General features: G+C 31.4%; 1 protein-coding gene across 1 annotated transcript in view; it reads left to right on the top strand.

Moving 5' to 3' along the window:
- Window positions 1–497: 497 nt before the first annotated feature.
- Window positions 498–27,179, top strand: part of LOC149418985 (dopaminechrome tautomerase-like) — a 74,139-nt gene continuing 47,457 nt past the window's right edge. Inside the window, exon 1 of the mRNA XM_089638018.1 lies at window positions 498–605. The gene's annotated coding sequence lies outside the window, so the exon portion shown is untranslated. The remainder of the gene's footprint in view (window positions 606–27,179) is intronic.

Here is a 27,179-nt window from a genome sequence, read left to right as displayed (position 1 = left end):
ACATGCGCTATTGTTTCTGTATCTGCACAGACATGATGAGCCACGGCTGCGCGTAGCTTGGCGCAGCTGGTTATAAAAATATATATAATTGCTCATCTTACGTTTAGATTATTGAAAAGAAACAATATAAAGGTTATCCTTTTAATTCTTCTGCGACTTACTTTTACAATTAAATATAAAGCGCGGTGTTTTTTTCTTTTTAACACCGTCAGATCATATTTTTTACGATGAAAGTAAGAAAGATACGATTTCTGTGAGACCAAATGAGTTGTTCCCTAAAGCGAACAAATTAGCCAGAAGGGTTAATAAAAGTAACACAAATAAAAATATCTTATTTTGTTGTTTTTATTAAATAGTTACTTCATCGCAATTTGAACGCAGCACAGCCGTAAAGACGTATAGACCCATTTGGATTAGGCTCGTAGACTGGGTTTAAAGAAAGGGAAATTTCCCCCGAGCAGTGGTCGCTGGCTGCGGGGGACTTACCTCAGCAGTAGTGAACACTGGTGAGTGGCCTGCTTGGATAGTTCTTGCCGCGACCTTTCGAACACACGGACGCCGCGTTTATCGACCAACGACCAGTGCTAGTTGTGGACTAAAGTGCAGTTAGTTCATTTATATCATATTTTTAAAGGATTATTTCAGGAGTGCTGTGTGTTTATATTTTAAATTTTACTATTTTTAAAACATCAGTTAACCTTTTTATTTCAATTTGAAATTAGTGAAAACTTCGCTTTCTGACACAATTTTAAAATTATCTTTAAATGAAACTCAAAAAAGCTTCAATATGATTTGAGAATTTTGAATTATTATTGCATTCTGTGTTTCTTGCTTGTTTAGCCAACGTTTCGGACAGCGTTACAGTGTCCATCATCAGGGCAGATAGTGGTTGAAAAAGGAGGAAGCACAACACGTTATAATAATTACGATAATTAAAAAAAACTCTTTTCTACGGGCTAGAAAAACCATGAAAAAATGAATAGTAATTAAATAAATCAATCTTTATTATAATGCGAAACAACCATCAGATGTAAAAATAACTTCACACTGCAGAACTTTAGAATAATTGTATTTGAATTAAAATTAAAATACGTACAAAAAAATCATTCACAAAACAATACATGAGGGTTTTTTTCTCATATGCATTTAAAACTGTAAGGAAATTTTTCATTATTTGCATCTCTCAAATAATTTAAGTACAAATTCTTAAAAGTTAAAAACTATTAATATATTTTTAAGATTGCAAATTTTAAATTAGGATTCTTCACAAATTAGGTTTATTCACAAATTAGGTCTTATTACAAATTAGGTTTATTCACAATTCAGATTTATTGAAAAATTAGGTCTAATTACAAATTAGGTTCATTCACATTTCAGGTTTATTGACAAATTAGGTTTATTCACAAATAAAGTCTAATCAAAAGTTAGGTTTATTCACAATTCAGGTTTATTGACAAATTAGGTTTATTAAAAAATAAGGCTTATTCAAAAGTTACGTTTTTCCACAAATTAGGTTTATTCAGAAATTAGGTTTATTCACAAATTACAAACACCAATATTTTAACGAAAAAAAAAATAATCGCGTTAGACACGTATTCAAATGTGAATTATTGGATTTAATTTATATGAATGTACCTGCCAGACAAACTCGAATTAAAGACACTTTTAAATGTAACAATAACCTCAATACTAACTACTTTATTTATTCGCCAATTCCACGAATTCATCACCTTGCAAACAAACACTGTGAACTTATTGTAATATTTGGTGTTAATAATTGTGTGGGTTTCAAAAGGCAACTAATTTCAGACCTATTTGTTAGTTATTAATTTGTATTATTTATTAGCTTTTAAAAATAAAAGTCTTGTCTCTATGCCTTGCAACGTTTAAATAACATACTGTATGCGTGTACGGACATACTTGATATGTATATTATTGATTTTTTTTACCATTTCAAGTACTATTATTTAAATTCGATATTAATTACAGCGTTGGTTTTTTGCCATTACTTATTAGTTTTTTTGTCTATAAATACAACAGACATTATTTTTTAAACTTCTGTTTTATAATACAAATCAGTATGTTATTTTTATATATATATATATTTATTTTGTATATACCTTACGAGTAAATTGTTTTCCTGTTTCCAGTCTCATACACGAATAATTGTGTGCATATACGAATGTACAATGTACATATTTACTTTAAATTTGAAACTTTGCTATATTTACAATATCCAAATAATAGATTCAATGTTAATCTTAGTATTAGCATTTGATTTTTATTTTTTTTGTATATGGTTATGCTTTTATCCATGTATTATATTACACTTATATCCATAAATTGTTAATCTCCACTATAAAAGCCCGATAGGGCATTAATAAATAATAAATAAATTCAACATATTTTGACGGTGAAGCAAACTGTGTATTTGAATGTACTTACTTTTATACATAAAATTAACATAGGGATGATGAAAAAGGATTCTAAGGAACTGAAAAGAAAAATAAAATACAATAACGAGATACGCGGACACGGGACGAGAAATTCTAAGCAAATTAGATTGCCAGCAAGAAAAAAAACAAGCACCCAAAAATCTCTGATGTACCAGGCCGTTCAACTCTATAACAAAATCCCGAAGGAAATTGCTGTGATAGAAAATATTAATAAGTTCAAAAATGAATTAAGAAAATATGTCTATCTCAATTATTAATGTTTCTTTTTTTTTGTGACTTTATTGAAATATTTAAAGAAAGATTATGTTTGCCAAACAATGTACATGTTTATATGTTTATAAAACTATTAGCACACACGAAGATGTGAGCTAACTTAAGATTAATAAATAAAATAAAATAAAACATCTATTTATATAAAACTAACTGAAGTTGCTCGGAGACTTGTAGATGGTTCGGGGTAAAGTTTTTAGGTTATGAATTTTAGACAACTGGGTGCATTTTTAAGGTGGAAAGAATATTATTGTATCATAATAAGTATTTGTTCTACTTGACCGTGCCATATCCTAGAGCGTACTCGGCCTCTTCTACCGTTCACTTCCAAGTCATACATTCTCCTTACACCTTTTTCTTTGTTCATTACTTACTTCGTTTATTATCATCTTCATGCCTCGGGCACCCCCGACTTGTTCTACCATTCACTTTATGTAGTTTCGTGAAATCCACACTGTTACTGTTAAAAAACTACATTATTTAGAATTTAATTCGTCTCCATCTCTCATTCCAGTATAGATATAATGTGATAAGTCTTCCTCGAGAGTCCCCGACTTCACTATCATTCAAACAACTCTGTAAATACTCCTAGCACTAATGAGAAACGTAAAGGTTACGAATTCCGCTTCACGGTAAATACGCAATATTTCACTTTAAAATAAATGTATTTAGCTTTATTAATTCAAAACATGATTTATTATGTCGGGGGAGACGGAAAAATACGCACTTTTAATTTTAATTTCGTTTATTAAGTCACTTACGCGATATGTCACACGAGATTTCAAAGAAACAAAATAATGTGATATTTGCCGGAAATACCACAACTAGTTATTTACCTAGCCAGTGAGCGGGTTAGGTACAGTACCTACCTACGAACTAATTCAGTTAAAGAAAATAAAAACATGAAAATATTAAATTAATATATATATAACCTAACCTAATCTAACTGTGATTTTCTATAGCAAAAATATGCCCCTTTAATAACGCATGCTCGCGTCCCCTTTAGAGTTATATCCCAGTTTTCAAATATTATGTGGGCTACGCAAGGTTTGTATAGACTGGTTTGTGATTTAATTCTAATACCTATTTTCCATGTTCTAACCTAACCTAACCTAAACTACCTAAACGGAATACGTTTAATCACATTTTATTCTATTTGTTTGTTTTTCGGGTTATTTTATTTGATTATATGTTGATTATTTGTTATAAATAATACATTTACTTACATATTAATATGGATTAATTATACACGATGATATTATTTATTTTATATGGCAATACTAAATTTTTTTTGGTTGGCAGCAGTGTCTATGAAATATTTTTTAGGTATGAATTACGATATTATGAATATATTCCAACTCTTGATATGAATATAGTCGCCGTCGGCGGCGCCGCATACTAATTGACATATCGCGTAAGTGACTTAATAAACGAAATTAAAATTAAAAGTGCGTATATTTCCGTCTCCCCCGACATAATAAATCATGTTTTGAATTAATAAAGCTAAATCCATTTATTTGAAAGTGAAATATTGCGTATTAAGAGTGAAGCGGAATATGAGAAAATTAATATTCATTTTTATATGTTTACATTTCATAAGTACAGGTGACAAAAAAACACCTTTTACCTGTCACGAGTGAGATCTATATCATGTAGGTAAAAACACACGCGTATTCGAACGCAACGTTGTGGCAAAATTTAAAAGTAATTGTTCAAGAACTTTCAGAGGTTCAACACTTTAAACAAACGAACATTTTTATTTATATAATATAGATTATTGAGTGCGTAAAATGACAATTTATCCGGACTGCGTGTAGTTGTTAACATTGTGAAAGTAACATCTCAAACAACGTTCGTCTTGCGAACTTACGTCTTAACGATAATTGATCATTTCCAATAGGTATAGCAAATTGTTAATTGCATTTGACGTTCTCTTTCATTGATCATAGACAATTTGTTAACTTGTCAGAAAAGCTTAGATAAATATCATTTGAAGTAGAGAATTTCGGTATTTTCTTCATGTTTTAATTAATACGGTAGGTACTCCACTGCCACAAAAAAGCACTTGTCGTTTTATTTACTGTTCGCTTTGTTAGCTAAATGAATCGGGCGCTGCGCTTTGTGATACTTTCAAGTTCAAGGTGCCGCATTATTATTCTTAACAGAGTAAAAACTGCAATGAAAGGGATAAATTATACTGACAATGAAAATTTGAGTGTATTGTTGCTGCAGCCTGCTGGTACGATATTTTATTTTTCGCTTATTCAATCAAATTCAATAAAGAAAATACTCAGGCTGGTTTTGTTAGTTATTCATAGTTAGAAATATGATTTCAACGGTGTTAGAAAGAAAAAAAAGATCAAATTTTATATCCAAATATAGAAGTTAACCACAGATATTTTGAATTTCGAATTAAATTTTGTGAATTGTTTATATAAAACGACAAAAAGTGAGGTAGCAATAATATTTATAATACATTTGTTTTATAAAATAAATTTTGTTTTCCAATTTTAGGACAATTTTTAGATGAAAAATTTAAGGTGAGCCATTTTTCATTTTTTGTATATAAACATTATATATTTATTACATGATAAAATTTGAAAGTGAATTTCATCACCTTTCAAAAAATTTCAGATACGTTCAGAAATGTTCCACTTATTTGGATTTTATTGAGACTAAATTCTTCGATTTCTGACAGCATCTTTAGGAAATATAATGCTCAATATGCCAGAGGCCTGGAGGGTTATGTTACCCACACAAAATGAATGTGTATATTTCTTAATCTTTGTTTAATCATACAGTTTACATCTAGTTGGTATATTTTATTTGAATTTAAGAAAACAGTCTTAACAGTTGGGTGCTTTTTATAACTTATCATATTTAACCCACCCTTATATAAGCCGAATAAGCAATTTCATACTTGGGGTTGTCTAAAAAATTGTCTCTTACTAACTAGAATTACTTCTTATTTGCCCGTTCAACGTTGGTGTGGTGAAGCCGGCCGTAAGTCTGGTTTTAGGCCGGTTTAGCTATACAAACGCAGCGGTATTAAGTTAAGGATTCACTGTTCCGACCTTGGGCTCCGCGCAATATTTACACCGCGTTTATTAGTAAGGGGGTCAGATTCGTACATAAAATGGAATTTAAAATTTCATGCAAAATTGCCTATTAAAGTACTCGATTTGGTATCTTTATAAAGAGGAAATGGAGGACACTTTTCCATATAATAATTTCGATGAGTTAGCACTAAGTTTAGTGATAAATCTTCATGCGAATAAGAAGGCTTTTGTTTTGTTGCAGCAGTTGTCGGAATTAAGGTTTTGGTAAACTTTTCTAATTTAAGTATGCATAAGTACTTACTCCTTGTACAGGACGTTTATAGTTTGACAAATATTATGCCTGCCAACATTCTGTCGTCTAATCAACACTGACAGAGTTTATCTTTGATATTGCTGATAAAATATACATAATTCTTTTCAGAGGAATATAATTTGTGAGAAACTTACTGGGTGCTTTGTTTTCAAATCTTTAAGAAATATTTTGTGAAGCTACATATATTTCGAATAAAATACAAAAGATCGGGTAAATATTTATGATTTGAACAAAGCTGAAAGCATTACATAGATCAGAATATATTCCCACAGTATTTAAAATAATATATTGTTATTTTTCCGTTGTTTAACTGAGTAAACAACAGTGCTCAGCGACTAAAACGGAGTGTTTTTTTTAAGCGTCGAGTTTGAGAAAGATTTTGAATAAATTCAATTGCGTACTAACTGGCAAATAATTCACCGACGTATAATATCCATTCGAACTCTATTCAAATAATGAACGTAAAAACTATGATTGTTAGTTTATTTACGTTTCGCATTTACACTTCCGGATGACTGTTGCCACCGCCATCTGTAGAAACTAAGACTACTGTTCGGTCTTCTTGCACTGGGCCTAGAACTAAACTCTGCAAACCCAGTGCAAGAAGTCCGAAAACACTTTCAGTTCAGTCTCTGCAACATGGCCTGCCTGGGGCGGTGAAAGGTCCCGCGGGGGCGGTGAAGGGCTGAAGTGGCGGTCAGAGGAATTTAAAAAAAGAAGATTTTTTTAATTGAATTCAAATAAGTCGTAGGTACAGCATTGCAAGAATCTTGCATATGAACCGTTCAATTGGTGATTAATGATTGGGTATTATTGATGAATTAATTGTACAGTAATTATTCGTAAACTGGTTAAAAACGGGATTGGGCCCTAAACGTATGAATTGATAGGTTTCCTGATAAACTTTTAATAAAATTTATTATCACGATGTCGGAACACGTGTTCATAAAAATCCTATTCTTTTCGTATTTCTTCATTACCAATTATCAAGGCTAATGCAGGTGCATGAACACGTATTCCTATAGATAGGGAAAATACTAAAATTTTGTCAGGAGACGGCCTGCAATCCCTCTTTAACCGGATTACAAACAAATTTAAGATTAAAAATTCTTAATAATCTTATTTTGATAATTTCATTTCAAAAATACCTTTTCTAATTTAGTTATCAACCAATACCAATAATCTCTACCACTATCCACTCACATCCATCATCATAAGTGGTAAATCCATCATCATAAGTGGTAGTATAATTCAAACCAGTAAAATTTTATAAAGCAAATAAATTAACCCCACCTATGAAGATAGATTATAACGAGCAAGAGATTAATGATTAATTACTTGAAAATACAAGGAAATTGTCAGAATTCACACATAAAGAGATAAATATCCAGAACGCGTAATAATGACTTTGGTCGCAGTAGCAAAACTGTTAAATTTTATTATCTCACCGGAAATCAGTTGATATAACAATAAAGTCCCAAGATAATTAGCAAATTTTAAGTCATGAAAAATAATGAACCTTTGCCAAGACCTTGTTTTTGTTACAACTGATAACAGAGGCTTTACATCACATTTTTTAATATTTGAGACCCTGCTTAGTTTGAAGGATTTTCGTGCAATAATTAAGGACATCAAAACAATAATTGTGTTCCTTTGTTGAACTTTATTTAATTGTTCATTTAATTCTAGTTTCCGTCTTAACAAGATAATATTTACGAGTATAAAAACTTGGGAGATATAAAAATAATCCATTTACGTACCTATTAATTTTTAATGGGACAACTTTTCTTTACTTACTTTTTAAGGTTATATCCATCAATGTAATATATCATTGAAAAGAAAGATAATACAAACAGATCTAAACGAACCATGAAACAAACAACTTAGAATCGAACACTGGATCGATCGGTCATTGGGACCTAATTATTATTTGTTTATCCGAGACACTATCTAGATTGCAAACCAATTATTTAGACGTTTGTAATCATTTAAAATGATAGCTACCAAAGAAGTAGGAAAAATTGGTTGCAAGGTGACATTGTTAATTTTGAATTTCAAATATGAGATTGACAAAAACGACAATAGAAATTAAGGAAACGAAGAGAGAAAGAAAAGAAACGTGGGTAGAAGAGAGATGGATGGTAGTACTATGTGTGCGAATTTATAAGAACGAACAAAGTTATCACGTGAATTATTTTTGACTGTTAAATAAAAGATATTTTAACGCATAAACGTGTTGAAATGACAATGAGACGCGAAACATTGTATTTTTTTTTTACAATGACCAACCAAAATCCTGTGTCAATAATTTTTCATTTCCTATGCTACTACATTTCTGTATCTGTCTAGAAAGGCGAGTTTTTTTAATTAATTGAATGAATTTGCAAAAAACCTGCCTAGCCTGTTGTGTCCACCACGCATAGAGTAAGCACCATAAATCAATAAAAAACACTCCTGACGACAAGATTTTATGAAATCTTATTGCTTTGTGCTTATAACAAGATGAATATTTTTAAATACATATATTTGAATTTCGATTTTGTTTTTCTGATTGAATCAATAAAAAAATCAATTGATGAAATACGAGTAGAAGTGGAAATAAATCCATTTCTCGACACCCATCGAGCTGGGATTTGAAAGACTCGTTGTCGATGACAATGCATTGTATAGACTCTCACTGGCACTCACACACACGCACACGCACACAAATACGCATTTCTCGGAATTTGGATGTAATTATGATTATTTATAGCTGTTAATGTATTTAATAAATCCCTGTATGATCCAATTAGGATTCGGCTTGGGTGATAGCGCGCTTCACTCATGTTAGTCAGTCCCAGGGGAGGATGGTTCAATCCTCAGTCAAACCTAAAAACGTATTTTTAAGTCCATCTGTTAAACAAAATATATGTATTATGGTATTGAAAAAAATTCTCCTGACAACATTGTCGTTTTCACTAATTAATTATTGAATATCTCATTGAAAAACAGGGAAAATTAAATTAACTATACTTAATACGTGGGATGGTCCGATGCTCTAGAGAACCCGCTAGCACAGCGCGAGTGTAAACTGTGCGCCCTAAAGTTAAGTTTTGACTGATAGTGTAATTATAATTTTTTTTTGTAAAAGCACTATGAAACAAAAAATAAACTAATGTTAACAAAACAAGTTAAAATTGGTTCGGTATTTATTCCAAATGAATCATACAAAATGTACAATCACTCTTAAAGAATGATTATAGTAAGTTCCTTCTAGGCAAAGTGTTTACACACGGCAATAATCCATTACAGTTTAGAGCAGGGGTGGCCAACCCAAATCGTTTGGTGGTATCACTGTTAACACGAGTAAAAAAATCAAACAATTCTTAAAAATTGTACAATTACTCGATTGGTCAATGCTCAGAGTAAAGCCGTCTCACTCTCTCTATTATATTGCCAGATTCACAAGCTCGCTGACTGTGGAAGCTGGTATAAGCATATCAAGTAGGACTGGGACTCTCGATGGGGGTTTTGATTTAATGCCTGACATTTCTCGACACCAATTGATGTGTGTTTTATATGTTCGCAGAATTATTATTCTCATTTAAATACTGCATCTTCCTTGTTTGCCCCTGTCGCATTATAAATAATAAAAAATGGTAAATGTTTAACCGGCGTTCTTGCTCTCTCGCTTTCCTAGATACACACGCCTATTCGTGTCCTTTGCACTCACCCTCCACTTACTAAAATCATGTCAGTTGCAATAATAATTACAATAGCGTATTATCCAAGGTTGATATTTTCAGTTGCGCACTTACCAAATACAAGAAGTCCGTAAAATAAAATTTCTCTGATGGTTTGTGAATAATGTTTATGTCTCTATTGTTTATATCTCTATTATGATTTGATTTATATCTACAACCTCTCTCCATGGCTATAAATGTATTGTTTTGTAAATTTTTTGTTTTATATAAATTTTTTAATTCAGATTTCTTTCTCACAAATTTTATTTACTTATGCCATATTATACTTTCTCAGTAGAGGTAAAGTCACAAGGAGGAAATCCATAATTGGTTTTATTTTAGCTAAATAATACTTATGTTCGAACTGATTAAATGTAAACTGTCGATTTCCCGAAAATTAATAAATAAAAATAAATATAGAAATACCAAAATCCAAATCATAGAAGAAGTTGAATTTGGTGCCGCCACAAATCTTCAATTGGGCCGAAGGTTGGGCATGCCTGGTTTTTGAGTTCAGGTAGTAGACCCCAGGCAAATAAGATTTTATCATAGTTACTAGATTCAATTAAATTTGAAAGCATATATTTTGGCAAGGTGCTTTTAACCTTAGATTTGAATGCACCTGCTGCCGGATCCATTATCAATCTAATTACTCAAGGACGTTTGAAGAAAAATATTTGCTATTGGTGTGGCCGAAAATATAATATTATACAGCATAATAATAAATTAAGCAGGAACGGTTATTCTTTAACGACAGACAAGATGATGATAATGGTCAACTAGTTTTTTCAGTTGAATTAAACATGTAATTAAATAATCGATCATTGTTGAATGTAGCAAATTCCTGTTTTAACTTGATCGTTTGACATTTCATCTATCTGTATATTTGTTTTTGTGTTCTGTTTCCGAATCAAGATCGTGATCTTGTTGGAAACTACCTTTTTATCCCGCCAGAGTTCGCATGAGCGTGAATACTACTACGAGCTGTCAAAACGGAATAATCAATATCCTAGTACCCACCTACCTGATTTTTTTTATATAAAAATAACTGTCATTGCGATATTGACGTTACTTTGGAAAAAATATATAATTTTTAATTTTTCTAAATGTTACTGCAATCAAGTAGGTAGGTATTTAAGTACCTACTTTCCAAGGTTAGCTAAAGAAATTAAATTTCCTGAAACGTGTTTTTAAAATCATTTAAAATAATACACATAAAACAGGAATATGTATTAGGAATAATATTAGTACTGTTTTTTAAGCTACTCTGGAATTTGAATAGTAGCTTGTTTCTTTTTTTGTGTACACCAAAAATAAACAAAAATTTTAACAAAATATAAAACGCATCACCAATTTGTATCTGGAGATGTTTGTTTTTGAATCTTTATTTAGATGTACGCAAATTTTTTCATACATCTAGTAGGAAAATATAAAAAATACAAAAAATAACAATTACATTTTAAGAGAAAAAGATAAATACACAAAATTATTTTATATAAGATATCTAGGTGACTAAAATAATATTGGTGTGTATGTTCAACAATCAAAAATTATTTTTTACATATAAAGCACATATCCTACGAAAAGTGCTAAGGCTTGTGGCTTCCTTTATGATATTTGGTAGGTTATTATAAAGTTTTTGCCCTTTATAAAACGCGCTGTTTTGGGAAGCCTAAAATCTCTGCGTCTTCTCGTAGGATAATTGTGAACATTTTCATGGTACATAACATTTCTTTGCAGATAATTTGGGAGCATATTATTTTAAAGCTTATACATCATTGTTAACGTATTATATATTATATGTTGTTTGGTTGTCATCATATTTAAATTTTGTAACATAATTCTAACTCTAGTAAAAATGTTGCATTTTAAAATCATCCTCATCCCCCTATTTTGTATAAACTGGAGTTTATTATTTTGGGCTTCGTTACATAAGAATAAAACACTAGAACAATAATTTAAATGCGGAGTAACAATAGAATTGTAAACAACAATCTTTAGATCCAAGTTATTTCTGATCCTTTTTAGGAATCCAACTTTTTTAGCAATTTTCTTTGTTATGTATTCTAAGTGTTCATCAAATTTTAATTTTTCATCTAATATTACACCCAGATATTTAATACTACTCACCCTTTCTATGTTTACGTTATCAATTTTTAGTATTGCCTGCTCGTTTCCCCCTACACTATCCACAATTAAAAACTTTGTTTTCATAACATTCAATTTTAGTTTGTTTTGGTTTAACCAGATGTGTTACACAATTTAAGTCAATTTGTATTTTTTCAATGGCGTCCTGTAAATTTTTACTGGCTATGTATAACAATGTATCATCAGCAAAGAGTTTAATTGCACAATGCTTTAACACTTTGATAATATCATTCATGTATATAATGAACAATAGTGGACCTAATACAGAACCCTGCGGAACGCCTTTATTAGTGTGATGTGGTCAGATGTTATGGAGATGTCAAGTAATATATCAAAACCCCCATCGAGAGTCCCAGTCCTACTTGTTATGCTTATGCGGGCTCCCACACTCAGTGAACGTGTGTGGCGGCAATACAATAGTGAGAGTGAAACGGCTATCGTCTGAGCACTGAACAATTTTAACATAACATTAGTTCATACATTCAAACATACGACCATGTACAACGTACATGGCCTTAACTTAAACCAATTCTATCCGGACACTAGCTCTGTCAATGAGGAAAAATAAACATAAGCGGAACGGCTAAAATAATTATAGATTAGTCGAAACAATTAACGGTCCCAAAAAAAAAAAATGGATTTTATGTACCGAAGTGTGGGGTGACATTTTAATCAGGGGGCGACATTTAGTATGTATTAATAACAATATTAGGAAAAAAACTAATACAACCCTTTAATAAGATTAAGGCCTTGGTACTATTACTAAAGATATTTTCACTTTATTTCTTATTATAATGACATGGTCTGGTTATTGCTAATTATTATGACATTGTTTTGTTATTGCTAATTATTAACTTTGTATGAGAACCCTCTATATTTCATTAGTCAGAAGTCAATTGGAGTATAATTCACCTATTTGGTCCCCTTTATATAAAGTTCACTCCAATAATATAGAAAGAGTTCGGCACAAATTTCTTACGTACGTAAATTCTAAGCTCAGAATTCCTATTGATTACATTAACTATGTCATTTTGATGAATCAATTGCATCTAATAACAACTCACTGACTAATAGGATGCGTGATCTGGGCAACAAGTATGGGGGTGCTATTGATTTATTCATTGACTACATTTATAGAATTAAGCATAATCTATACCAACAACTTTGTCGAATCCTACAAATTAGAGTAGCGTTGATAAATTAGTTTTAATGATTTGTCTTATACGTAATGTTGTTGTAATTACTTTTTTACTTCATGTTACTCTTACGTTTTATTAATATCGCTTCATATTCAGATTTTTTATTTTTATTTAGCTTTCTTTTTTTAATTATTTCTTAATATTTTCTCATTATCCTTGTAAATCACAATTTTACAACTGTGTATTTTGTACCTACTTTACAATGTATTACATATATTTACTGTCAGTATTTCCTGTGTAATACAGATATTCTCCTATGTACACTGCATCATGTATCATTTTTATGTAAAAGCCTAAATAAATAAATAATTATTATGACATTTTTATGTTATTGATAATTTGAAAAGTGTGCATTAAGCATTGATATTTCAGGGTTCGAGGAAATAAAATTAACATAGGATCATTAATGTATTTATATAACTCAGTGCAAAGGATTTATATTTAAATCTTCGTGGGATAATTACGTCAGAATTTACCAACTCAAGAATACTTTCAATAAACTACATGTTAATTAGGTAAATATTCAATAATAAACAATGAAACAATGGCACAATACAAAGCAATATACACAAAATTCGATTAATCTTGTCCGAATTTCAAAGGAAACAATAAATAAGCTTGCTGAAAAAATACGGACAATACCGGATAAAGTAATATGAAGCAACGACTTTATATTATTGTTATTCCAATTAGATTATACAATTCTTCCTCGCCGTTGTGTAAATTACTAAAACAATCGCCCATTAAAACAATCCAACATATTATTCAGCAAAAAATCATCGAAATTAATACGATAGTAAATTACTGCTTTATGTTGCGTAGCGGATTTGAGAGTGGGACGCCCAAAGACTAAATAAAAAAAACAACGATTATTCTAAATATACACAAATATTCACGGTTTTCGTAGAAAAATCAGATTTAGCAATGTTTTACGTGGATTTTTTTTCTCATTATTATAAAATAAATATTCGAAAAGTGTTTATCCATTTTTTTCAAGGCTCCTGTCATTACTGTAATTTTTTGCTGTTCTGTTTTTTCCGTATAAGGGCGCTCGAATCCCAACTGCTCCCAACCGTCTGGAGCCAGTGAAACTATGTATATATTGTGGTACATTGTGATGCTGAATGTATTCGGGAGGGGAAGTACATCTGGAAGAGATAGGTGGGGAAGTACCTGGCTATTCAGAACTGATCACCAAACACGGCTAAATTTTTATTTTTCAAACAATTTTTCAGTTATGAATGGTGGTCTGTAAGCATTTATTCAATATTCCATGTGGTATATTCCACTCTGAAAGATACTTTCAGTATCGTTACGCGAAAAACTTTTCTCATTATTATAAAATCATCTATCTACGTTCGAAGATACTGTTATACTGTAATTTTTTTTTACTTTTTTTACTTTTCTGTTTGTTGCATATAAGGGCGCCGGCAGACGAGACACTTTTAGTAGCGAAGATAGTTGCATTGCAACAGTTACGGGGATAAAAACCCATTACGGTATATATTCGTAGATAGAGGTGTTTTTAATTGGAAAACTTCTTAGTTGCGGCTCTGCGGCTGAACGATTATATCTAAAGTCTTCGGAGACTGTTCCGAATTCAAATATAACACATACTACTATAATTCTTTCAAGCTGGAGTACGCCAGTACTGTCTGGATACCTTATAAATATGATTGAACAAATTAAAAAAAAATTCCTAAGGTATGTTCACATGCGATCATACGGAATATATCCGAAATTCATGCATCACGTGGAACTGCTAAAGGAGACAAATTACCAAAGCCTGGAGACTAGGCGTAATGCCGGACTCGTGGTATTTGAATTAAAGTTACTAAAAAACCTTATCGATTGCCCATATCTCCTGTCATGCTGTGGATTATTCGTTCCTGATAAATACTGTCGAAATCGTAGCCACGACCTATTCTGTATACCGCAGGGTCGGACAGATGTCATTGCCCGACATAGCATGACAAGAGGTATGACCTTACTAAATGCCCTACCAGCGGATATAGATGTGTTTAATATCACTATACCATGTTTTAAAAAATATATGTACATGTATTGTTAGTTTTAATAAAATTGTACCATAATTGGACTTACCTGTCTGTCGTACAATAATAAAAAATAAAAAAAAGTACTTACTGCCCATTCAAAAGGTAATATATACTTATTACTAATATAATCATTGTTCATTTTACAAATCTTCTTTCAATTCTCCAATAAATACTTCGCTTTCTCTCTCGTGTGCGCACTCAATTTTAAGACGGCGACTGTGACGAAATAGTTGCCGTAAGTAAATTCTCTCGTCTACGGGCGGCCTAAATCTCTACAACGTGGATTATTCCTTAATTATAGTATATCTCTCTCAATTATAACGTCCAATTACTGATTTTCACCAAAGGTATGTATATATTCAATTATTAAATTAGATTTTTTTTTGCTTTTATTCTTACTTAGTGATTCATGATATCAGCCACAAAGCCCATTTCGGCAGCCTGGTCCTAGTATTTCTGTCAACGACCTAAAGTGCGTACCTATGATGAATAAGAGAAAGTCTATTCGCTTAAAGTGTTGATACATTTTGCTTCGTGGTCGAAGGTCAATGGTGCTATATCTTTTTGTTCAAAAGATATAGCACCATTGCATCAAATTGGAGAAGGGGTACAAAAATCATTATTTTTATTGATTATTGCGACAGCATAAGAAAAAGCATTTAGTGACATCAAATAAAAGAGACGCTATTCTACATCACGTTCGAACTATAAAAGTTCTTACCGCCACTTATATTGCAACTTACACCTCGAAATATGAAATATTTAACTTTTTACCACACCTTAGTACTTAAAACCAATAAAAATAAGTATAAACCTGAGAAGTAATGCTTGCTCTTTTTTCAGAAACCACACCAAGTGACAGTAAGTTTTATTGATACATTATTAACGAATGATTTGCAAAGATTAAACGCATTTTTTGTTATTACTCGCTCCAATACTCAAAATTTCAGACATGCAAATTGGATCAATTTTAAGAAAGCTTAAATTACAATTGAATTCATTGGGTATTTGTTTTAGCTCAAAGAAACCACCAGGGGATCAAGCATAGTGATAACCACCAATTTCACGGTCGCGCTGTTGATAGCTAGACCGCTATTGATAACGCAATAAATCATAAATCGACATACGCTTGCAACACTAGTGGTATTATCTATGAAATGACATATTGTATGAACGAATGTATGAAACGTCAAACGTCATTCAGTTATTATTTTTTTAATGATAAACTAATGTTTATAAAGCAAGGTTTTTTTATAGAAAGCACAAAGGATAACAAATTATTATGAGCAATAATTAGTCGCTTGAAATATCCATACAAATTGAAAAACACCAACAAATGTAGATGTAATATGTCTCGACGCCATCTAGTGGGAAATTCAGCACTAACAATTTAACAAAGCCTTTCCTACAAAATAAATATGGTTGTTTACAGGCGAAAAAAATACAACATGCAGTAATTGTTGATTGAAGTACTATTACATATTGAATTATTTGGCGGGTTGGTAATAAGCACCTGACCGGACATTAGAATAAAAGAATAGAAAGCTTAAAAGATTTTGATCACGTGGTTGTCACGACTTTATTTGGCCTAAGTTAGGTACTTACCTAATACTTTATCTGCATTACTGACTGTCAATAAATAAGTTGGCAATAAAAACTGCTCCATATATTTTTAGTATCTGATATCTGACTTTTTTAGTAGCAATATGAATGACTGGTTCCTGTGGTTTTAATAGGCAAGGTTGTTTTGGTCTCGTTTATTTCAGGTTTTAATTTATGATTTCATTTTGGCGGTACAGCTTGTTCAGGTCGATTTCGTCATAACCTGATAAAAATTGTGTAATGTTCTTTGTGTTTTAAATAAAAAGGTTCTTTTATACGAAGTTAAGTTTATTAATTATTCAGTTGTTTATAAAGTACAGTGCAGTCTAGCTGCAAGGAAGGAATCTACAAGAATGCCCTTCCGCGCTCCCCGACTCCCCGCTGCCCAGCAGAGTCGGAAACGTTCGACAACCCTCGGCTATCTTCGGTTGTGCACGAACGCCTATATGATATACTACAAATTGCAAGACTTACAAAGTCAAATCTGACAACTCAACAAAGTCAGATTTGACTTTGCATAATAGAGAATAAAAATACGCAGAATTTTATAGGAAAAAACGGTGGTTAGAACATTTTAAAGCTCTGTTGTCTAAGAAAACGAACTATTTAATGATTTTATTATATTACGTAGGTACTGCGTATACGTAAAAAATACTCACTGTAACAATAAGCATGGAATCAATCAGTTTTTGTTAATGTTCTTACCGCACAAGATTGCGCACTGCTCCCTACCGTGTGGAGCTAATTGGGGTATGTTGTGAGACTAAAGGTAGTGGGGAGGGAAAGGAGATGGGACATAGGAAGGTGGAGGAGTACCTGGCTATTCAGACCTGGTCTCTAAAAACGGTTAAAGCCATTTCAAGCAATGTTTCAATTTTGAATGATAATCTTTCTTCAGGGCGATATTGAGAGTATCATCCACTCAAATAAAATTTACTTGCGCACGCTGGGATTTGAACCCGCGATCTTAGAATTGCTAGTCGAGAGCCTTACCCCCCGTCCAACTGAGACCGTCGAATGCCGGAATTACCTTCTATACTATACACCTCAAAAAAAAATTATTTTTAAATTATTAACCTAAAAACATGTTTTTATTACTTCCGTAAAAATTTACATTGAAGTATTCAAGTAAGTTTGAGTTTTTCATCTTATATCGAGTAATTTTTTTTTGGTGGCCGGATTAATCATCACATCTTTAAAAAGTTATATAAAGTCATGGAAAATGATGAAACAAAAACTTTATTAACTAGGTTAAGAAGGTTAGATTAGGTTAGGTTAGGTTAGGTTAAAAAAAAATTCATCGTTTCTAAAGACTTTATGTCACTTTGTGTGTTAAATTGTCACTATGTTGAGTTATCATGGAACCATTTTTTTTATATGAATACGTTCTTACTTACCTAAGAAGGCCCAATTAGCAACTAAAATGCCACACATGTCCCAAGTTTACCCAACGATTGCAATTCCATTACCATGGTGAAATATATTTGCTGAAATCGAATTGAATATAATTTAAATCTCTTTAATTAACGTATTCCAATGTGCCAACGACACAAACAAATGTGTACATTAAATGCACAAAGCTTACAACAGGACCGTTTATAATCTTAAGAAATTTAGATCAAAATCTGAACTGCATACTGCATTCTACCATAAATCTTTCTATTATAACCTACATATATACATATGTACATAATATGTATATTACCGTGATATCACGTATAAGTATTCAAGGAGATCTATGTGTATGTACCTACAATATGTGCACAGTGCTACTAGTTACTTTCCATTATTGCGACCATTGGTATAATCCAAAAAAGAGTGGCCTTAACGTAGCGATACCAAAAACATCCGCATACCAATGGTTTACAATTTACCACCTAATTAGACCTAACATACTTTATCGCGATTTTTCTTTGTATTTAAGAAATCGGTAGTTATGCAAAAAAATAAAAACGTATACATCCTTCATACACGATGTCCGGAAACTCTTAGTGTAAGCGAGAAACTGATGAATCTACATCATAAACCCAAAAAACTTTTTTTGAGCATTTCGTTTTTTTTAAGCTTTTCTATTTTTGGCAACTAAAGGTTTAATAGACTTTTGGAGACAGTTCTAAGCTTTGACGCATTTTAAAAGACATTAAAGGGGGTGACAGATTACGCCTTAAGTTCAAAGCGTTTTATATAACTCCATATTGATCGCCATACAATCCAATACAGACCTGTCATACCTAAAAAGGTGATATGATATAAGTGTGGGCGTGGCAACTATATGCGCTATGATCGGCTAGCCAGGCTATCTTTGAAAATTATGCGACCCCCTCTCCTACCTTTGTAATTACGCGGCTGTCATTTGTCAAAGTGACAGCTCCCATACAAAAATATGATATTCCGCCGCAGTTCCCCAATTGATCTGACCTCCTCCCCTGAGGAAGATTATAGCACAGTGTGTCAGCCAAACATATAATACGTATATGCCACGCCCAATATATGCGCGCATAATATAGCGTGATGTGTCTAAGGCTTAAACAGATGAAATCATAACCTTAACAGATTTTATATTTCAAATATGGATTTGAAAATTCTGAATTCAAACTCGATTTACTCGAAGGTTTTTTTGCTACCAGATCCCCTTTTAAAATTACTTTTTCCACATAGAGCTATATAATACATCAACATTGTCCCATGAATAATTAGTATTTTTTTACATTAACTCCACACAGAAGGCCCTTAGGAAAATAATTTCTTTAATAGCCTATGCCATCTTTGAGGATGCTGTGTTGAGGTTTTTTTGTGACAGGAGAAGAAGAGGTGAATCTGAGAAGGAAAAGGGTATAAGTGTGGGTAGGACTCAGTATGTAATTTATTCCTCCTATTGTGGCGCAACGCGATGGGTCGAGAGAGTCCTGCTGTTGAGGTAAAAATATCTCTTTCAACCAGTCTCTCCAAATCCGGCCCGCCACACAGTAGGTGAACAGACGCATCCACCGCCAAGAACTATACAACCCTCACCCCCATAAACCCGGGCACCCCTGCTAATTCACCAAACGTAGCGAAACGCTTGGGATGACCTATGGCAGAGATGTTGGTTATCCAAAGACTGGTTCCTGGGGCAGCGGTACCCATACCCGCCTCCCAAAATTAAAATGTTATGAAATAAATATATATTTTGATTCATGATTAACTGCTTTTTCATAGATGGCGCTAATTTAATTAATTTATAAAAAAATACACTTTTTGCAAATCTAGCTTCAAAATATCAAGATGCATTGTTTGTTTGCTCCTGTACATAATAGTTTTGTCCTCATAAAAACTAAATCTTTTGAAGAAGGCATACGAATACAATATATTGTATTAATTATTCAATTCAATTCGAAGTTTATAAATATATATATATATTTTAATTTACCCTTTATCAAATAATGCGACAAAATAAAACAATTAAATAAAAAAGTGATTTGAAGACCAAGCCAACGTTTTCTGGAACTGTAAAAATTCTTGAAGTAAAAGCTTTTATTTAAACGTTTGATTGAAACTTTTGATTTGTGAGATCATTTTTAATATAATGATTATAATCATATTGAATGTGGTTCAATCTCAGTATTTATCAAGTCTGAATCTAGTTTATTAGGAATGCGAAACGAAAGTATGATTAGTTCCCGTGTTGTTAATTTCTGTAATTATAAAAATTATTTTACTTGTGTTAATCACATAATATCCACGTATGTTGAGTAACTTTGTGATTATTTGAAAAATGTTTATGTTGCCCCATCTACCGTCGATGTAATACTCGTACATAGCCACGTTAAAATTATACCAGCAATTATTAATTTTTAAAGATACACTAATGTTTGTTATTTTATTTTTGTTATTATTATTTTCTTATTGTTATTATTACTAAAAATTATTATTATTATATACTTATTAATATCTACTTATCATTATTATTATGTAATTATTACTATCTACTTAATTCTCGTATTATTATTTACTTTAATTATTATCTAGCTAATTTATTTACTTACTTACTTACTTAATTTTTATTGTATTATTATTAATATTATTTACTTACCTATCGGTTATTATTTACCTATTTTTATTTAGTTATTTTATTTTTTCTTATAATTTATTATTCATACTATATATACTATACTTTTGTCAATTTATCATCAACATTATACATACCTACATAATGTTTATCATTGTACCATGTTATTACAAAAATGTTGTCATAATGTACCTGCTGACAAACTACATAAGTAGTTTAGCAGGTTTAAATGTTAATAAATAAATAAAAAAATAAAAAATCCATGTTGTAATTGTTAGTATGCTTACCCTATGCTTGTGTCTGTTAAGCCAGCACAGGTACCTTGTACTCTAGTTAACAGAAGCATATTATTGTTGCCAACTTACTTACCAATGCTTCTTTTGTTGACATTTTTGTTTTTATTTTTCGTACATTTGTTACTAAAATTTTGTTTATTTTTGTCTACCGGTCTCGAAACGACCGTGTCATAAACTTTTCTTTTTTGGGTTTAAATTTAATATTATTATTATATTAAGTTTACATATATCTATTTTTTTTAAATAATATAATTGTAAAGCTGCACATCTTGATTCAGGAATGCCCTAGTGAGATGTGGAGAGTATGTTTTTTATCTTAAAAACTTATTTTTTGAATAAATAAATATTACAGACTTAATTACAGAATTATTTCTTATAATAATTTATTATCCTTTGTGCTATGCATAAAAACCTTGTCTTATAAACATTAGTATATCTTTAAAAAACAATTATATTTGACAAGTCAAAATATTTCACCAACAAATGTAGATATAATATATCTCGACGCCATCTAGTGGGAAATTTAGCACTAACAAAGCCTTTCCTACTAAATAAAGTTGATTGTTTACAGGCGAAAAAAATATGATAAGCAGTAATTGTTGATTGAAGTAATAGTACATTTAGAATTATTTGGCGGGTTGGAAATAAGCCGACGTGGCTCAGTGGTCCAGACCGTCTGACCGGACATCAGAAGGCGCGGGTTCAATCCCCGTCGGCGGCATTTATTTTTACTCGGGAGATATTTTGAATTTGTATCGATATTACAGACGACTAATTAATGCTTATAATAATTTATTATACCAGCAACATCTAGTCAATTACGTTCCAATGGTTTTTTAGTATCCCTTTCACTGCATACAATAATGCCAATTTAGAGCACTATTATTTTAATTCATTGAAATTATCTATTGTGGTAGCAATATCCCAAATTAACGACTTACGTATTTCACAATAAAAATTAAATTTTTGGCAATTTTTTTTTTTTTAATTTTAGATTGGCTATCGAATTAATCTTAACTAGGGCAATTATTTGATTGACTTATTTTTAAACAACCAATCATGTTACATATTTAAATAGTTAATAAAATATTGTGTTATTACGATAAGTCTGTTAGAAGTTGTTTTAATAATGGTATGTTGTAATTTTAACTCAAATGCACCCTGTGGGACAGATTAATTGATTTTTATTAAATATTGCCTAACATATTACATAATATGTAAGGTTGCCTTTGTACTATTATAATGGCCCCATTGGACTTGATTCATAAGCACGATTGTCTATCAAAAATATAATAAAAAATAATATTTTATGGGTCTTATCCTTGAATCATAATCTATATTATATTTATATTATGTTAGTTTGTTCAAAATCTCAAATCTCTCCAAATTCGTCACCTTTTTTTTTTAAATAGCGAAATCTGTTCGACAAACATGTTTTTTTTAACATCGCCATCTTTTAGATGTAAAAGCAACACGCGCAATGTTTCTCTATCTTCACGGATAGACTGAGCCACAGCAACGCTTGGCGGGATACAGCAAGTACCCAGTAAATTTGATTGAACGGTTTCTATTTACATAACTTAACAATCGTTTTTTTTTTAAATATGTGTACCCGGAAACAGAAACCTGTTACTGTTCGAGTAACTGCTATTATATATCGTTACATCAGTTGGACAGGGTACTTTCTTTATCTAACCTTATTCTGAGAAATGTCTTGTCAAAGTTTGGAAAGATTATTTCTAATAATCTATTAACCTACTTCTGATTTTGAGGTTAAGCCTTGTTTAAAATATTTTATCCAACTTAAGTTAAGTGACGAACTACACTGCGCCTTTCAGATAAAAACAAAATGGCAATTTCAAAATGTTCAAAGTGATGTTACAACCTTTTAAAATAAATTCAAACCTTAAAAACTTGATGTTAGAACTTCGTAATACAAGTATCTATGTTTTTTTTTCTGGTTGATACTTTTAGTGTGCTTGAAATGGCTTCCGTCATGTTTGGTGAACAGATCTGACTAGCCAAGTACTTCGCAACCTTCCCCTATCCCATCTTATTCCCCTATCCACTGCATTCAGCCTCACAACTATCGTATGTTACACAAAATGACTGGCTTATAACGAACAGAGTTGAACTAATGAAACTCTCAAAGTTATCAAAAAAGAAATCGTAAATCGTTATCGATTCCCCTTTACGGGTTGCGTATGAACGTACCTAACCTATAAATTATCCGACTTTTGATTATTATCAAATCTTCATAAAACCAGGTCTATTTCAAAACACTTATATAAAATGTATAAATTAATTAATCTATGTCTTTCCACTTTGAATACGTACAAGCGGAAATAGTCAGTAAACCTTATTTTATCACCGATCAGTTTTTCTTCAATTTTTTCACCTGTCTGGTCAATAGAGCTTACTGAAGGTGGAGTAGTTAACACTGGAATACTTCACGGTCCATTATTTACGCTTTGAGAAGTATTGTAATCTCCTCAAATTTCTCTTTTATCTGTGGATGTTGTTAATTCTACACTCGTATCTTACGAGTATCAAAAACAAACATCGACTCCACAAGGCAATAAAGCTAAATAAGTACTGTGAACAGTGTAATTCAAAAAAGTTCGTTTCTATTTATCTCTTTTTTTTTATTTAGCTCTAAATTTTATCATTTTATATCTTTTCTAAAAGCATCATATAAAACCATCGACCTAAAAAAGCCCTGGACGGAGCTGTACGAAAACAATTTGAAGCCACATGGTGAAGGGGAAGATGTTTGAAAAATGCCAAAACAAACTTACCAACCAACCAAAAATTTTTAATGACATATCCTTTTCCTTGTCTCATCAAATACCACAAAAAACATAAGCCGTTATAACTGCATTTTTAACGCAAAATAAACTAATAATAATTCATTGTGCACCCCTTTGAATATAAATCAGTTCATAATTTAGTCATTCGAGATGGCTGCCAGGCAATTTCCTTTCACCCTAGATTTGGCTTCAATGTCATTCATAAAAAATCGCACTAATACTCAGTCCTAGGCTTTTTAGGTCCATGTGTAAAACGTACGTAAGATGGTCAGGAATCATCTCCACTCCTGCTGGTCTCCTGTTGTTTCCTTCTGGTTCCTTTTGCCTAAGGGTATTGGCTTCCTCTCCATTATTTATCCCCTTGAATGATCCAGACTTCCAATACTCCTACGATTTGCAGGTTAATTAATTTGTTTTATTTAATATAAATTTTACAAATTACAATTTATTTGTACTGTCCAGACTACCGTTCGTACTAGTCTCATGCCCGTAACATGGTAGTCGTACGCGGGTCGCATTATAATGTAATAACTAGAATAATAATACTGTATAGAAACAAACAAAAAATATTTATATTTAAACAAATAACATCTATTTAAAAATGATTGTTTCTTTGTTTGAATAGACTTACACCTATTAGACCGATTTCACTGATAATTTCAAGGTTTGTTCTCAGTCAGGGGTGTTTAGAGAAAGGTTTAAATGTTATAAAAAGTCGGGGACGCCCGAGGAATACATTGCACGAACAAGTGAAACAAAAACTTATAAAAATCAAACTTTTCAATTCTTTAGAATTATATTATTTCCACCTTAAAAATACATCCAGTTTTCAGGTAGAATTAACAACATCAAAACATTAATCCAAACCATTCTCAACCCCGAGCAACGCCGGGTATACGACGTAACGAAATATGTGATATATCTTCTGTGAATCTCTTCCATTCTTGCTTAATTTTCTGGCATTAAAATCGTAACTGACCGCTCTTCCAACACTTCATGAATCTCGGGAGAAAAAGTTTTGAATAACAACGTTATTATTTAAAAATTAATAAAATACTTCGTTTTAACCACTTTTATTGTTTATTACCAACATGTTTCATGAGCAACGCTCACTTCTTCAGGGTTTTTAATAAAACTAATTATAAATAATAGACATAACAATGGTGTCAATAGATAAATAATAGAAATAGACAATGGTGTCATTAAAAAATAATAGAAAAAAACAATGAAAATGTCATTGTCTATTATTTATCTATTGACACCATTGTTATGTCTATTATTTATAATTAGTTTTATTAAAAACCCTGAAGAAGTGAGCGTTGCTCATGAAACATGTTGGTAATAAACAATAAAAGTGGTTAAAACGAAGTGTTTTATTAATTTTTAATTAAAATGGTGCCACAAAATAAGTTTGCTGAGTTAGAAGAAACGTTATTATTATTTAAAGCGATTACTAGGAAATTGTTTGATAGAGAGCAGAAAATCTAATAATCTGTTCTGAAAAAGATCGGGAAAATTCAGCGGGTTCTTAAATAAGTTATATTTTAATATTTGCAGTCTGATGACATTCTCTCCGTAAAAGGGATAATTAAATTACTATTAACACAAACAGCGATTTAAAAAAAGTAATATGTTCCCTTTTTTAATGTAAATGCATACTATTACGTAAATGCAACTTTAATACACCGGGGTATTCATTACATGTAGTTTTCTATTCCAAATCCGATTAAGTATAAATAAATATGTCCGTGGATTAAGACACTGAAATGGCGTTATTTCGTTATACACCTTATTAAAATTGCGAACGAGTGCAAAAACATATAATATTTTAAGCAACATAATTTCCAGGAACACGTTAACACATTTCGAATGATAACTGCAATTATCTGTAATAACTTTGTTTATAATAATTTGTACAGTGTGAGAAGTGTAATATATGTAATTGCATTAAATTTACTGAATAATTCACCGAGTGACAATATTGCTCCAATAATTGCTTACCCTCAAAACATATATAGGTGGGAACTACTAACACAAAAAGAAAAACAAAAAATGTTTTCATCTTTATATAATTTCAATCGTTCTTCCGTGTTTAGAACTCAAAATTATTGTTGTGCCTTTTATTAGTAAACACTACCTACATCGATAGCAGTGAAGTATTTTTCTGCCCTTTACAGTACAAACTCATGATTTATCATTTAATCACTCATATTATTTTTTAAAGATAAACTAATATTTATAAGACAAGGTTTTATTCATAGCACAAAAGATAACAAATAATTATAAGCAATAATTATTTGTTATCCTTTATGCTATGCATAAAACCTTGTCTTATAAGCATTAGTTTATCATTAAAAAATAATAATATTTGACAAGTCAAAAATATTTCACCAATAAATGAAGATATTATATGTCTCGACGCCATCTAGTGAGAAATTAAGCACTAACAAAGCCTTTCCTACAAAATTAAAGTTGGTTGTTTACAGGTGGAAAAAATATAATAAGCATTAATTGTTGATTGAGGTACTAGAACATATTGAATCATTTGTCGGGTTGGAAAAAAGCCGACATATCTCAGTGGTTTCAGAGCACCTGACCAGACATCAGAAGGCACGGATTCAATTCCCGTTTACTCGAGAGATATTTTCAATTTGTATTGATATTTCAGGCGACTAATTATTGCTTATAATTATTTGACTTCCAAATACTTCTAATATATTTCAAAGAGTCATCGACAGCCTTGTTTGCATGCTTTGCAAGATTTGTCAAAATTTATCGAATTTTTCACCACACAAACTTTGTAAGGCTGCGTTAACTTCTTAAACCCGGCTGCGCCAGTTTGTTGTGTCTCCGGGTTTTTTCACAAACTCTCTTATGACGAGACAATAAGCCATGTACAAAAACATGAGACGTGCGGTCCTAGTGTATTGGACAGATCTGCGGTTGAATTTTCCCTATGGAATGTCTAAAATTAATTGGGAAACCTAACGACATAAGTGACGAAGTCGTGTAAAAACAATATTCGTCGCGCGGCCCTGCGCAGTGGACGGAGATACGGTCTACTTTATCATAGCAGGCCTAGAAAATCGATATTTCCGTGGGGTATATTTTTATTATTTTTAATGAACGTATTACTAAAATATTATGTATTTCTAGAGGGATCTTTCGTGAAGTTTTACCTATAATTTTATAGTTGAAC

The sequence above is a fragment of the Hesperophylax consimilis genome, chromosome 12 (genome assembly GCF_061612785.1).
Source record: "Hesperophylax consimilis isolate HC1 chromosome 12, BYU_Hcon_1.0, whole genome shotgun sequence".
Lineage (NCBI taxonomy): Eukaryota > Metazoa > Arthropoda > Insecta > Trichoptera > Limnephilidae > Hesperophylax > Hesperophylax consimilis.
The sequence above is the reverse complement of the archived record's forward strand: the minus strand, read 5'-3'. Positions and strand labels throughout refer to the sequence as shown.